At 36.4% G+C, this 16,772-nt stretch overlaps 1 long non-coding RNA gene across 2 annotated transcripts; it reads left to right on the top strand.

Annotated features, from left to right (window-relative positions):
- Positions 1–1,494: 1,494 nt before the first annotated feature.
- Positions 1,495–4,797, top strand: LOC148768544 (uncharacterized). Of its 2 annotated transcripts, none has more exons than XR_016033144.1 (4): positions 1,495–1,818; positions 2,432–2,591; positions 3,319–3,415; positions 4,453–4,797. It is a non-coding gene; the product is annotated as an uncharacterized LOC148768544 (long non-coding RNA). The 2 variants fall into 2 exon arrangements; XR_016033143.1 differs by having other exon boundaries at positions 1,495–1,841.
- The last annotated feature ends 11,975 nt before the right edge of the window (positions 4,798–16,772 follow it).

Here is a 16,772-nt window from a genome sequence, read left to right as displayed (position 1 = left end):
TTAAAATACGAGAAGAGAAATTCCTAAGATTAAACCGTTGCGATTATCTAGCTTTATACAATCTTCTGTTATACAATAATTTTGCAGGTATATTCAACATCAGTTGATCACTTGCTATGCTTTTGTTTTTCTATTCAGATTTCATCTTTCCCGTGCCTCCTTTCTTTGTTCCACGTAAATATACTTTTGAATTTACCATTCAAACGATAACTCTGTGATTGCTATTTTGCTTGAACTAACTCAGGATATAGCAATTTTGTGAAGCAACGAATTTTATCCAACCCCTGTATATTCAAGGTCGAAAAGGAGATTGCATAGGGATGTAGTCTTTCTAATATTTAGACTCCTAAAGGTATGTTGTTATGGTGGAATAAATTGGATTTAATGTCTAGCCATTAACTCCAATTTTCTCCACCGAGAAACCCCCATAGGGCCTCTTCATCGAGAGAATGGAGTATGCAAAGATTTGCTACTTTTAGAGAGTGCTAAGATTTCATTTTAATTTGTTTGAAATTTTGATACGGGCTAATATTCTGAATGTTTCTTTTTTTTTTTTTTTTTTTTTGTAATTCATGAACTCAATGGAGGAAATAGAAGTTCGAGATAGAAACGATGGTGAGTATTTTGAATTTGTCGGTTTTAATCTTCAAATATCTCTTTTCTCGATTTTAATTTGTACCAGTAAGAAGCCTTTTGTTGTTAAAATTTTATTTGTGTCTATGTATATTGAACCTCATTTCAAGCTCCACCGCACAAACAAGGTCTTCTCTAGAAATGGAAACCAAGATTCACTCAAGGGTTGTCGGCCTTGGATCAGAAACAGGCTCCACGATTGTTGATGTAGGAAGTTTCGCTAAAGGCAAACGAAGACGAGCCACTCAATGAGAAATCGGGTGAGCATATTTTCATGATTAATGTAGTTATTGAAGAAAGTGAACAGTTTGGAACTGAGGAGTAGGCAATGGAGCAATATGGTCCACAACTATTGACAGAGATATGTTATTGGACGCACTGGCAGGTCTTCACTTTGTGCTATTATTATTCCTAAGAATCTTTCTGCTAACTACTAACAATTTTAATTTTTAGGAGTGCACACATATATTTTAGACATATATAATTATAACAACATATTTTAGACATCTATGGATGTTGTGGTCGGAATTGACTATTACTAATGGATGTACAAAGAGATTAAATTTTTAAGTTAAGACAATGAATACGTCCCATTCTGATAAGTTTCATTTGCTTTTATCAAGTTTTGTTTTTCTCCATTCTATAGTTATTTGTTCATGATTAACTGTATGTTTTAGTATGTTAAAAATCATATGTTGTATTCTGATTATGATGCTTTACAGGTTGCTGAAATATTTTACCAAGTTATTAAAATATTATACGCATATATATGTTCATATTTTTATTCGATCCTCAATTAGAAATATATACCTTTCACTGAAGAAAAATATAAATATGTATTTACCGTGCATCGCATGTTAATTGGTAATCTATATATATATATATAAAAAGACAATCCCATGGTCTAATATTTTGACACCTGGCAATTTTAGGGTTTCAAAACCTAGGCAACCCTAGGGCAGTTTTTGTAATTTTTATAGTCTTAAGGATTCTTTTTTAATAATATTTTTTTGCGGTTTTTCATCTGCCACGCCTAAAAGAAACTTCTCCCCATAACTTCTTTCTCCTCTGATTTCTGTATCATCCATCTGATACAACCGCCGTATATTCCATCCATCTGATTGGGTTTAGCCGGAGCCAAGTCCCAAGTCGTCAATGGATCAGTTTTCATCACACTATCCCAAGGCAAGTTGTTCTCCAACGGCTAGGTATAATTTTTGCAAATTTTTCAGAATTTGTCCAGGAGTGGGAGTGGGATGAGCCTTTGCACAGCCGCTCAGTGCAAAGGCATTTGAGGATTTCTTGCCTATACAGTATGTATTTTAATTTTTCGTTGTCTTCTTCATGATTCACTTGGGGAAATAACATAATTTGGATTTTCAGTTATTTTCTTCTTAATTTTGATTCTTTTTTTTTGAATATCAATTGGTGGGATTCTTAGTTTATACGTTATGTGAAATTTTGATTCGTAAGAAATACATGAGTTTACAAATGTCATATAAGAAATACATTACATAACCCCATATTTGCTTAAAATTTTAATATTTGGAATTTCTTAGTTGATTATTTCGTTTCTTACATTACAAATGTTGATTTTTGTGCTTGGAATTGAACTTGGTGATGTAGATTTATGTGGGATTCAGAAAAGTCGTGTTATTGTTGCTGCTGCAAAAGAAACATGTATATTTTTGATTGTATTGTTTCTTTTGCAATATTTGAAACTATAGGGAATCTTCTCGACTTCGATTCATTTTCTGTTGGATGTTTGCTGATTGTTAATTATTGTTCTTAATTTCAGGTCACCCACGGATCATAAATGGTTGAGAGACCTCATCAATGGCAGATTTCACCTCAACTGATTTGGAACAACAAGTTGCAAAGAATGAAAGTATTAATGAGCAAGACTAGAATAACAGTACTATCCTTTTCTGACAGACGCGGAAGAATCAGTACCATAGGTAAATAATCTGTTTATGAATAGTGGAAGAAAAGGAACAAGAATGAAAGAATATGCAATTCCCCCGCATTTAATAAATAATATGAATGTGATTAAGCAATAAAATTTAGGCAGAACTCTCCAGTTTAAGAAAAAAGTCTGAATGTTTTAACTACTTGCTGAATAATAGAAAAAATACATCCAATGTTGGACAGTAACATGTTTGGAGTTTTTCCTGACAATTGTCAAATGATAGTTGGTGTATATATGTTCATCAAAGTTACTGTCTTAAGATGCATTTGCAATAATTCTGTCTACGGCTGAGTTTCTTGGTTAAATCTTTCAGTTTCTATATTTCAATTGTTGTGTGGATGTTTATTGTTCCTTTTTGCCATAACATCATGCAAAATGTAGAGATCTTAGAAATCAGGGAATTTTTTTAGTGTTTAGTATTTATAGGAATTCTTATTTTGGACGTTATTTTAGGTTAACCTGTGTTTACATCTTTGTGTCACTTAAAATCAGTTTATTTGCTCTGTGTCTTCCAATTTATGCCAAATGTTGTTCAGTTATGTTGATTCTTCACACTGCCAATTCTCAATTATTTTATATGTTGGATTTGCAGGTTGTCATTGATAGCATGGTTATTGAAATAGATAAAGCACTGGATTTTAATTCAATTCTACTGATATATGGTCAGAATTACTGGCACTCTTTCTGATTAAACTCTAAATTTATTTCAATAACAGGTGGAACGGGATGAACCTCAGTATGGTTATAGCGAACCAGAGTTAAAAGTGTAATTCCATCATAACAACAAACTAATGTAGTCAGCTTCTTTTACTGGTAACGACTTCATTGACACATTCTTTTACTGGTAACGACTTCATTGACACAACTTCAGTTGTTAAAACTGTTCCCCATTCATAAGTTTTACACATGCACATCTTATCTTTACGTTCAAGAATATGCATTTTTGTTATTTAACATTTTGTATGGACTTAAGCATCTTCAGGTTTTTCTACATCCAATATAATATATATATATATATATATATATATATATATATATATATATATATATATATATATATATATATATATATATATATATATATATATATATATATATATATATATATATATATATATATATATATTGTGCTTTTTTCACTTCAGACTAATTGTGTGAATTCAAATGGTTCATGGATTGTGTGGTGATGTTACGATTTTACTAGCGATGGTGATAAATAACGTTCAATGCAGGGGTTAATTGAGTTATTATAAAGTGTACATTGATCCAGTTTTCATTAACTTCATTGATGTATTTAAATTTATTTTTGACTGTCTCTGTATTTGTCTCTCTTTTATCTCTCTCGGTCTCTTATGGGTGTGTGTTTTTTTTTCCTCCGTGGCCGGTTTGTAGAGAGGTCATATTTGTGTGAGTCTGTTTGAGTTTTCTCTCATTTTAACAATAAAAACATTTCAAAGGCAAAAAATCTTGACTTCTATGTTTATTTCTATAATATTGTCCGCACAATTCTTTGATCTCATCTTCGTGTTCGTTTAAAAGAGAATAACAATTTAAAGCTTTTGGAAAACATGTTTTTTTAACGAAATTTTTGTTTACGAAAAGATTCCAAATTGTATTGTATTTGTTGGGCATCCATCATTTGTTTTTTTTTTTTTTTTTTCACAAACCTGGTGATTGTGATGCCTCTTTTGTCATTTCCAAACCATGCATTTAACATTATTTTCTCCTGCTACTATCATTTGGCATTGAGTTTCTATGTTAAATCTCCAAATATATGTATTTAAATCAATATATGTATTTTTTTATGCAAATTTTTTATGAACTTAACATTACTTCTATTCATTGTTTAGGGTTTTATATGTGATGATGATACCACGATTCCTGCAATTTGTCAGATGGTGGAGCTACGCAAATGTCGACTACTAAGGTAGTGAAGAATATCAAACTTGAGAAGAACTGAATAGACATGATCCTATTTTTGTTTCCTTTTTTTTTTTTTTTGTGTGTGTGTGTGTGTATTATGACATTGATAATTTTAAACCTATTTTATGAATGTAAGGTATGTAATAGTCGCTTATATGATACAACTCTAAATATTGGTTTATGGTAGTCCTTACTTAATTTGTTTCCTCTTCATAACACACTAATCAGAATGTGTTTTGGTTTTGATATTGAAGTTCGATTGGTGTTTGCCATCACAGTATTTGTATATTGTATTTATAGATTGATATTTTTTACTTTCTCAATACGTTAGCTGAATAATGATACTTATATTGAAGTTGGATTGGTGTTTGCTTTTCAGGGAGTACCGGAGTAGTATGTTTATGTGTTGTGTGAATCATAATTATATAGTTTCTATGAATTAGATATAGGAACGGTTCTCAACTCCACTTCTTGCCTAATGTTTCAAATGGAAGAATGGTAGAAATGTAGAGGGCTGCTTGGTCTTCTTTGATTCATTGGTGTGGATTTTAGGGGGGGGAAAGTTTGTTACAAAAAACGACGGCAACCAGAGGCGCATTTGGAAGTCGTTTTCTTTCAAAAGGTGGAGTTTTCTTAACTTGACGATGAAAAATTCAGTTTCTTGATCTTTAGTTTCCTTTCAGTAAGAGAGCCGTCAGATTCAAGAAAATACTCATTTACAAAACCACATGGTCTACCTCGATTGGTAATTTACTCTCAACGGTTGGAGATTTGTTCTAATTTTTACTCAAATTGTAATTTTAGATTATAGTCTGAATGCAATTTTTTTTTTTTAATTTGGTAGTTGATACAACATATGCTCTTAGGGATGAAAGACAGATGTTATGGATCATAATTAACCTTTTCCAAAAGAATAATTATTCTTTTCGGAAGTACAAAACTGATTCCGATTCTAATTCTAAAATTTTGAGAATCTAGAAATTTATTCAAATTTTCAAACTATCTCACATGTCGGACCATACCTTCCCATGACTGTTCCCATGACTGTTTTTAGACATGGTCGATTGTACTTGGCCCTGTCAAGGTTAAGAATATGTCACAATTCTCAATCAAATGATAATATTTATCTTTTTTGAATGTCAAGGTTACGAATATGTTACAATTCTCAATCAAATGATAATATTTATCTTTTTTGAATATCTGTTGATTTCATTTGTGCATGGAAATATAAAATCGTCAAACATATTCCTAAACAGTAAAAAATACGGGCTTGTAGCGAATGCTGGATTGGCAAAACTGGTGGAGCCTATCAGAAGGTCAGTTGTGCGAAATTTAGGACAATTTGCCCCAGAAGTGAATGACACGAGCAACGTGTCATAAGCTTGCGATGTGTATAGTTTTGGGGTTTTGCTGCTTGAACTTGCCACGGGAAGGCCAGCTCAGCACACGAATGAAGAAGGTGATGTCGTCTCACTGGTTAGGTGGGTTCAATTGGTTGTTCGTGAAGAATGGAGTGACGAAGTGTTTGATGTGGAGATTCTGAGGTATAAAAATGTTGATGAGGCAATAGTACAGTTGCTGCAGATAGCGCTGGAATGCGTTGCTTTTTCACCGGAAGGAAGGCCTAGGATGTTTGAAGTAGTGAAGGTGTTGGAGGAAATTAGCACTGGGATTAATAAAGGGGAGAAGGCATCCATTCAATCAAGATTGGAAGATGTAATGGAAGATTTATTGCCTCGGATACATCATGGTTTTTAACAATCTCTCTCTCACACACACACACATTTTGAATATATTGAAAGTAGTTGACGATTGATTGTACGAAGGACACGTGTCAAATACATTCATAATAAGGAAGCTTGTTTACTTCTTTTCTCGTGTATTCTTGTAATACTATTTATATAAGTATTTCACCTTTGAAGCCGGTCCACAAGTATTTACTTGCCAGATATCAAATTTTGTGTTTACTATGTCAAGTGTTATTTCACCCCATACGACATCTTTGTTTTTTTCTTTCTCTTTTTTAATTACGTACTACGAATTCAGAGTCATTAATTATTTCAAAGTAAACTCCGAGGACAAGAAAAAGTTAACCTCAAGTATTAATCATGATGAAAAAATTATTTGAACATAATGTATATATATTCATAGTAAGTAATTTTATAAAAAATCACATGTGGGACAATTTTGGTATCTTTATAAGTTTCAATGGGCATAGTTGGAACAATAGAATTTTGAACTTCGAAGGTTAGATCTATTGAATTTATCGTCAAAATTTTGAGGTTTAACGATTTCTTTTATTATTTTTTAAAATAATTAAAAGTCAAGTAATTTTAATACCAAAAAAAAAATAGTAGTAGTATTAGAAGAACAAGAAACACCGCACACAAATTTCAATCCTAAATCAACAAGGTAAGTACATATATTCGTATTAGTAAATAAGGAAAATAAATAAATAAGGCGTGCCCAACATGGAAGTATTGTGACACATGCAAAATCCTACCATATATATATTTGCATATATGGTAAATTACCAATTAATAACTATTTTATTTCCTAATTAGTTCAGGTCTCTATCTCTGAATCATCTATATAAACACCTTCAACTTCTATCATAATAAATCACGAAAAAGAAGAAAGAAGAGAGAAAAAAAACTATAATCAATCACACGCCTGAAGGATTATTAATCCAACAATCATAAACACCATGACAAGAAATCCGAAGAACAAGAAGAGAAACACTAAAGCTGTTTCGAGTATGTTCGATAGCATTCCCCATGAATTGGTTTCCGAAGTTTTAAGCCGAGTTGCATCGTCTTCCATCAAGGACATCTTCAATGCCAAATTAAGGTACGTTAATATAATTAACTTCAAGAAACATGTTCTTGCATGATTATGGTTTTACGACCGTTGATTTATTTTCGTTCGTTTCGTTTCTATTCCCTGTTTTTTTTTTTTTTTAGATGTTTAAATTTTTTTTCGATCTCAACCAATTCTTATAAACTGAAATTTTAAATCCAGATATTATGTGGGTTATCGAGTTTTCGATTATTAATTATCAATTGATATAATCGTGAGCGGTGTGTGTTTGTGCGTGTAATTATCATCTTCGATACCTTAGATACTTAATTTTTCTAAACATAATTTTTTTTGGGCACAGCTGCAAGATGTTGAATGAAATCGCCGAAGATATGTACGTGTATCAACATGTATCGCTAGACGAGGTTCCAATCATACCATGGAAACCTATAAGCCAAGAACAAGTAACGTTCTTGAATACGTGCCTACAATCCGAAAACCCCAAGTCGTTGTAAAGACAAGCAGTTGTAAGTTTCTTGAAGTTAATTATATTAACGTACCTTAATTTGGCATTGAAGATGTCCTTGATGGAAGACGATGCAACTCGGCTTAAAGCTTCGGAAACCAATTCATGGGGAATGCTATCGAACATACTCGAAACAGCTTTAGTGTTTCTCTTCTTGTTCTTCGGATTTTTTGTCATGGTGTTTATGATTGTTGGATTAATAATCCTTAAGGCGTGTGATTGATTATAGTTTTTTTTTCTCTCTTCTTTCTTCTTTTTCGTGATTTATTATGATAGAAGTTGAAGGTGTTTATATAGATGATTCAGAGATAGAGACCTGAACTAATTAGGAAATAAAATAGTTATTAATTGGTAATTTACCATATATGCAAATATATATATGGTAGGATTTTGCATGTGTCACAATACTTCCATGTTGGGCACGCCTTAATTATTTATTTTCCTTATTTACTAGAACGAATATATGTACTTACCTTGTTGATTTAGGATTGAAATTTGTGTGCGGTGTTTCTTGTTCTTCTAATACTACTACTATTTTTTTTTTTGTTGGTATTAAAATTACTTGACTTTTAATTATTTTAAAAAATAATAAAAGAAATCGTTAAACCTCAAAATTTTGACAATAAATTCAATAGATCTAACCTTCGAAGTTCAAAATTCTATTGTTCCAACTATGCCCATTGAAACTTTTAAAGATACCAAAATTGTCCCACATGTGATTTTTTATAAAATTACTTATTATGAATATATATACATTATGTTCAAATAATTTTTTCATCATGATTAATACTTGAGGTTAACTTTTTCTTGTCCTCGGAGTTTACTTTGAAATAATTAATGACTCTGAATTCGTAGTACGTAATTAAAAAAGAGAAAGAAAAAAACAAAGATGTCGTATGGGGTGAAATAACACTTGACATAGTAAACACAAAATTTGATATCTGGCAAGTAAATACTTGTGGACCGGCTTCAAAGGTGAAATACTTATATAAACAGTATTACAAGAATACACGAGAAAAGAAGTAAACAAGCTTCCTTATTATGAATGTACTTGACACGTGTCCTTCGTACAATCAATCGTCAACTACTTTCAATATATTCAAAGTGTGTGTGTGTGACACCCCCTAGTATACGTATAGCAAACCGAGAGGGTTTGCCATGCACGGAAGCTTTGAAGGTATTATATAAGTAATTGGGTATGTGGGTAAGGGGTTTAGAAAACCGATTTCATAGTATTACTATTTTCTTTGAGGTTCGGGATTTAAAGATGGAGACGGCTTCGGAAAAATGTTTCGGCGAAGTGATTTAGTGGGATGGTGGAGTATACGTCTAATTACCCAATAATTTCGTAATATAGACTTCTATGTGGTGTCACCTTGATAAAACATAGGAAAAGAGTTAAAGTCCATAATTAAAACTACATATTAATAAGTGGACCATAGTTTAACAAAAAGGGGCCCACACACTCGGAGCATTTAGTCTCCTCTACCACGGATAATAATACACATGAGCTACTATAGAAATAGTAATTGTCCTAAGGACAATGTACACAAAAGATAGCACTACAAGCATTATAAGTAGATCCTCCATACGAACCAAAAACCCGGAAATCGTCCTCTCGAAACGTCGACTAGTCCAATCCGGTGGAGTGAGTAGTACTAGTACCTGCAAACGGAGATGATGTGGCCAAGGAAAGTGACTCGGGATAGCCAAAATTCACATTTACTGAACTTGGCGTAGAGCTGATGATCTTGGAGTGTTTGGAGTACTATTCGTAATTGAGAGGCATGTTCTTCTTGGGTCTTGGAGTATATAAGAATATCATCGATAAACACGATGACAAACTTGTCGAGGTACTGATGAAAAACTCGATTCATAAGGTCCATGAAAGCGGCTGGTGCGTTGGTTAACCCGAACGGCATTACTACGAATTCATAATGGCCGTACCGCGTTCGGAAAGCAGTCTTCGGAATGTCTGTTTCTTTGACTTTCAGCTGGTGGTAACCTGACCGGAGGTCGATTTTGGAGAAGACGGACGACCCTTGAAGTTGGTCAAATAGATCGTCGATGCGGGGTAGCGGATATTTATTCTTTATGGTCACCTTATTCAGCTCTCGATAGTCGATGCAAAGGCGGAAAGATCCGTCTTTCTTCTTAACGAATAGTACCGGGGCTCCCCATGGAGAGTGACTGGGGCGGATGTAACCCTTATCGAGTAACTCTTGAACTTGATTCTTCAATTCTTTGAGTTCCACCGGAGCCATGCGGTACGGAGCCTTTGAGATTGGTTCTGTTCCCGGAATAAGATGAATTTCGAATTCGATTTCGCGATCGGGCGGTAGCCCGGGTAGATCATCGGGGAAAACGTCGGGAAATTTTTGGACAACGGGAAGTTCGGACATCACCGGTTGAGGTTTTGAGCTAGTCTCCAGAAGGTCGACTAGGTAGCCGATATGTCCTTTGTTGATGAGTTTGGTGGCTTTGATTGCGGATATTATGGGAATTTGAATTTCGGCGTCGCTTTGAAATTCTAATAGGGTGTTATTTGGAAGAGAAAAGCTTACGGTCCTTAGGGCGCAGTTGATTTGGGCCTTGAATTTGGTCAACCAATCCATTCCCATTATGAGGTCGAAGTTTTCGATTGTTAGTACGATGAGATCGAACCTCATGGGTTGAGATTGAATTTGAATAGGGCAATCCTTCACTATTTTGTCGGTGATCATTTCTTCGCCCGAGGGCATAGAGATGCGATATTCGTGGCTCACTCGAGTTGGTATTAATCCAGGACGTACGCACACATTGGTGGAAATAAAGGAGTGTGTAGAACCAGAATCAATCAAAGCATACACGGGTTCTCCAAGTATAAGGACGGTACCTGCGATCATCGTCGGATCTTGACGCACTTGTTCCCGGGTCATGGCAAACGTACGGCCTGGGACTCGCGTTTGAGCGTTGGGGCAGTCTCTCGCCTTATGTCCGGGCTTTTTGCATCGAAAGCACAGCTCGGTATCCCTTACGCAGATCCCAAAGTGAGCCTTTCCGCAGTTCGAGCAGGTTGGCTTGGTTGTTGATGCTACTGGTTTAGGGCTCGAATCCTGGACCTTCTTTCCCTTGAATTTTTGATTTCCAAAATTGGCCTTCTTCCAAGGTCGTGGCGTGGGTGGCTGGGGTCGCTTCCCTTGTTGAATTTCACTTTCGTCTTGAGCGGCGGTTAGTGCTTTGTCCACCATTTGGCGAAAGGTAGTGGCGTCGGACATGCGGATATCCCTTCGGATTTCAGGTTGTAGCCCCCTTGTGAAGTGGTTTTTCTTTTCTTCGGCGTCCTTGGCGATGAATGGGGCGTACAAGCACCCTCGCTCGAATAATCGAACGTATTCGGTCATGGTAAGATTCCCTTGGCGGAGCTCCAAGAATTCCTTGAGTTTGTTGGCCCGAACGTCCTTGGAAAAGTACTTCTCGAAGAACTGAATTTTGAATGCTTCCCATGACAAGTTCTCGAGTTCAACGCCTTCTTTAGCTCCTTCCCACCAGTTCCGGGCTTCGTTGCGAAGTAAAAAGAGGGCACAGTGCACTCGTTCACGGTCATCCATTTGCATGTAATCGAAGATCACCTCCAAGGATTTGATCCACTCCTCGGCTACGACCGGGTCGGGACCACCGTGGAACTCAGAGGGTTTCATGCGAAGGAATCGTTCGTACAGACTTTGGGGATTTGCTTGAGGCGTAGGTGGGGCTTGTCGGCTTTGAAGGAGTTGTTGAATCTGATCGTGATGATTCTGCGCTTGTTCGCGGATAAGGTTGGAAAGACCGAGAATAACGTTAGCGGTGTCTGGGAGATTATTTGTGGCGGCGGTGTTCCGAGATGGTCTTCCTGCCATGTCTTAGTGTGTGTGTTGCAAAATATTTTTAGAACAACAGAAAATAATATATAACACAAATATGCACATAATTACCGGACTGGATGAGTCTTCTCGTTTCGAGGTTTCCGAATTCCGGTTCGATGCTCGTATAAAGTTTCTACAAATTTTGCTCTGATACCATGTCTGTGACACCCCCTAGTATACGTATAGCAAACCGAGAGGGTTTGCCATGCACGGAAGCTTTGAAGGTATTATATAAGTAATTGGGTATGTGGGTAAGGGGTTTAGAAAACCGATTTCATAGTATTACTATTTTCTTTGAGGTTCGGGATTTAAAGATGGAGACGGCTTCGGAAAAATGTTTCGGCGAAGTGATTTAGTGGGATGGTGGAGTATACGTCTAATTACCCAATAATTTCGTAATATAGACTTCTATGTGGTGTCACCTTGATAAAACATAGGAAAAGAGTTAAAGTCCATAATTAAAACTACATATTAATAAGTGGACCATAGTTTAACAAAAAGGGGCCCACACACTCGGAGCATTTAGTCTCCTCTACCACGGATAATAATACACATGAGCTACTATAGAAATAGTAATTGTCCTAAGGACAATGTACACAAAAGATAGCACTACAAGCATTATAAGTAGATCCTCCATACGAACCAAAAACCCGGAAATCGTCCTCTCGAAACGTCGACTAGTCCAATCCGGTGGAGTGAGTAGTACTAGTACCTGCAAACGGAGAATATCTATATGAGCTAACAAAGCTCAGTAAGGTTATCGAAAGATACCAAGAATTTAAAAATATAGTCGTACTACATATACTATATAATAATAGCACGAGTGCAACAATAATGAACACAATTTACATTTCAAGTACATATAATTCATTAGCTATAGAAACATAAGAAATCTTCATTTTATCGGATCCGATGAGAAATCAACTTCTTTACTTAGAACACGAGAAGATTATTCTGAGCCCGTTTTGGTGGAATCAAACCACTCAACTATAGTATCTATGGTTGGAATACCGGCCCCCCGTATCCTTTCTCATCTTTTCTAAGTATTTCATTAATTCCCCAATTTATTTCATTTAATTACAAAATGGCACGGCCGAAGTATTAAGAAATTCGGTTGAGTGCATAAAGTTATCAATATTCCACAATAGCCCATAAGAATATAGAAGTCACAAAACATCACAAATATCAATCAAGTGACAATTAAACGCATAATTCACAAAAGACTAACCATGATCAAATTGTGTATTCACACATATTCATCAAAGAATATAACACAAACTTATTAAGGATCAACCTATCTTCTATCTTTCCTTAAGCTACTTAATTTCAATTAAATTCTACGATCAAGGAACCATATTAATTTTGGAGGTCTCGGTTTTCAGCACAACACCCCTGAACTTCTGAAAATTACAGTTCTGCCCCCAAAGTTCAAGACTCACACATGCAATATACCCTAAAGTTCCAAAAATTCATACTTTCATGAAAATCGACTCTTAACTTGACTTATATTCAGATTAATGCAGAAAAACTCAGTTATAATTGATTTGATGCAAGATTTCCGGAAATTACATAACTCACCCTAGCTTTTCTAGATCTAGACATGCAAGACCTCTAAAATGCACAAATTCCCTTTTTAGTAAAACCCCTTTAAAACTGAATATTACCCTTTACCAAATGCTGGAAAACAAACCTGGAATTCTAAGTGAAACCAATTCTTCGAAAATTACAGATTTACCCCAAAACTCTTTCAAATTACACATGCATCCACACTATGATTTCAAAATCCACCTTTTCATGAAAATCCCCCAAAAATTCGAAATCTTTATTCAAAATATGCAGAAAACGAAGTTAAGATATTAACTTATGCAGCAACTTTGAAAATTCCATTTTTCACCCCAAAATTTTTAGATCCACACATGCAAGACCACTAGAGTTCAAAAATTACTCTTTTCTTAAAAATTTTCCCCAATTCTGAAATTTCAGTTCAATAAATGCTAAAAATCATTTTTGAAACTTATATGAATCTGACTTCTCACAAATTACAGATCTGACCCGAAAATATGCCGATTTACACATGCAACCCCAAAACTTTTCCAAATTCAATTTTTTTTTCACAATTTTTCGAAAGAACCGAAACATCTATGAAGGTAATCGACTCAATCTTCCATTTAAGACCTCTGATCATACATGCAATAGCATAAATCATATGAACTAACGAAAAGGAACAAGTAAATACAAGAATTAACACAAAAACAAGAATTAGGGGTGTCTTTTAATTAATTTCGAAATTTGTTCTTGATACTTTGATACCTCCATTTGCAGCAAGGATTTCGATTCCTTACCTCAAAAATAGAAAAGAAATAAAGGCTAGATGAAAAGGGAAAGGTTCTTGGGAGCCTTCAAGGAAAAACCGAAAGTTAGAAAGGGAAAAACGAAGAAGAAGAAGAAGTGGGAGAACTTGAAAATGGCGGAGTCTTACCTTCTTCAAGCTTGCAGATTTAACCAAGCTACCTTAATGTGGAAAGATACCGTGTAGATTTCTAGGTGAGAAGTGTTTTCATTTGTGAAGGGGCACCATGTATTTATAGTATTTTTTGAGTATTCAAGTGCAAGGGTGAGATAGGGAATTCTCATGGTTGGTTTGATAAATATCTTGCTGAGTTTGAAGAGGGGTTCAAGCTTGGTGGTGCCGGTGGGAATGGTGGTTTCGGAGGTGAAGAAAGAAAGGCAAAAATGGAGAGAGAGAGGGGGTATGTTGCAGCCGAAATGGTGAGGGAGAAGGGACTCTTGGCCTTCTAAGTAGGCATGCTAGACATGGAGTGTAGGAGTGGTCTTAATAGGGGTTAGGCTAGGCTTTAGGTTAATCATTTATTTATTTTCAAATTAATTTATAATCCACCCCTAATTATATACACATACACGGCACACACATATATATATACATATATATTATATAGTATGATAATTCCTAATGTGCATGCATAATAGCCGAAACACATAGGCACATAAGGTCACGTAATAAATTTGATATCTAATAATTCGGATATCAATAATTCACGTATAGCCCTATTTTGGAAAATCTGGCATTTACGTGACTAGAGGTTTTATTATCGTGTTTTGAACACGTGGGGTGTTACAATCTTCCCCCCTTTAAAAATTTTGTCCCCAAAATTTGTTACCTGTCCCGAATAATTCGGGATAGAGACTTCTCATTTCTGATTCGCGTTCCCATGTAGCTTCTTCGGGTGTGTGGTTGAGCCACTGCACTTTGACTAGGTGAATCTCGCGGTTCCGGAGTGTCTTGGTCTTGGAGTCGAGAATTCGGAGGGGTTTTTCTTCGTAGGAAAGGTTCGGATTTAGCTCAATAGGTTCGGTCTTGAGAACGTGTTCGGGGCTAGGAATGTATTTGCGAAGCATGGAGACGTGGAATACGTTATGGATTCGGGATAGGTTAGGCGGAAGTGCTAGACGGTAAGCGCGACTGCCTATTCTTTCGAGTATTTCGAACGGTCCGATATATCGCGGAGATAGTTTGCCTCGATTTCCGAATCGCAAAATTCCTTTAAAAGGGGCTACTTTTAGGAATACTAAACTTCCGACTTCGAATTCCAAATCTCGCCTCCTATTATTAGCGTAGCTTTGTTGTCGATTTTGGGCAACTCGCATATTTTCTCGGATGTCTCGAACTAGATTCACCGTTTGTTGAACTAAATCGGGTCCGAGAAGTTTTCTCTCCCCAACTTCATCCCAGTAAAGGGGAGATCGGCACTTGCGTCCATAAAGTGCTTCGTAGGGCGCCATTCCGATTGATGATTGGAAGCTATTATTATATGCAAATTCGATCAACGGTAGTCGAGATTCCAAGTTGCCTCCAAAGTCGAGTATACAGGCTCGAAGTAGGTCCTCGAGGGTTTTAATCGTGCGTTCCGACTGGCCATCGGTTTGAGGATGAAAGGCTGTGCTGAACGATAACTTGGTTCCAAGAGTTCCGTGCAAACTTTTCCAGAACTTTGAGGTGAACCGTGGGTCTCGATCCGAAATAATAGCCGTCGGAATTCCATGGAGTCGGACGATTTCTCGCATATAGAGTTCTGCGAGTTTATCTAGGCTAAACGTCTTGCGGATTGGAAGAAAATGGGCTGATTTGGTTAGCCGATCGATGATTACCCAAATCGAGTCGGATCCGCGCTGGGTCTTTGGGAATCCTTGAACAAAGTCCATCGTTATCACTTCCCATTTCCATTCGGGAATTTGGTTCGATTGAAGTAATCCTCCGGGTCGTTGGTGTTCAGTCTTGATTTGTTGGCAGGTGAGGCATTGAGCAACGAATCGAGCTATATCATTCTTCATTCTCGGCCACCAATATAGTTTCTTCAGGTCTTGGTACATTTTGGTTGACCCGGGGTGACATGTATATGTGGTCTGATGTGCCTCGGCTAATATGAGTCGTTTAATTTCGGCATCGTCGGGAATGCAAGTGCGGTTTTGGAATAGGAGAAATCCGTCTTTGGAAATTCGGAAATTTGGGTTTGCTTCGAGATTTGTGCGAATTTTCTGAAGTTGGGGGTCCTGATCTTGAGCTGTCCTCACGCGGTCTCGGAAATCTGATTCAACTACTAGGGCGTTCATTGATTTCCGGCTAAGAGCATCTGCTACGACATTCGCCTTCCCGGGGTGATATAGGAATTCGCAGTCATAGTCTTTAACTAGATCGAGCCATCTTCGCTGCCTCATGTTTAGTTCCTTCTGTGTGAAGAAATACTTCAGGCTTTTGTGGTCGGTGTAAACGGTGCACTTATCGCCGTATAGGTAGTGACGCCAGATTTTAAGTGCAAAGACTACTGCTGCGAGCTCCAGATCGTGAGTTGGATAATTTTTCTCGTATTCCTTGAGCTGGCGGGACGCGTAAGCTATCACTTTTCCATTTTGCATGAGTACGGCACCTAGTCCGAGTTTGGATGCGTCGCTGTAAATCACAAATCCTCCCGATCCCGTTGGTAGTGACAGAATTGGAGCGGTGGTCAAACGCTTCTTTAGT

The sequence above is a fragment of the Erythranthe guttata genome, chromosome 8, assembly GCF_056151865.1.
Source record: "Erythranthe guttata isolate IM_541 chromosome 8, IM_541, whole genome shotgun sequence".
Lineage (NCBI taxonomy): Eukaryota > Viridiplantae > Streptophyta > Magnoliopsida > Lamiales > Phrymaceae > Erythranthe > Erythranthe guttata.
This window is presented reverse-complemented; position numbering and strand designations above follow the sequence as displayed.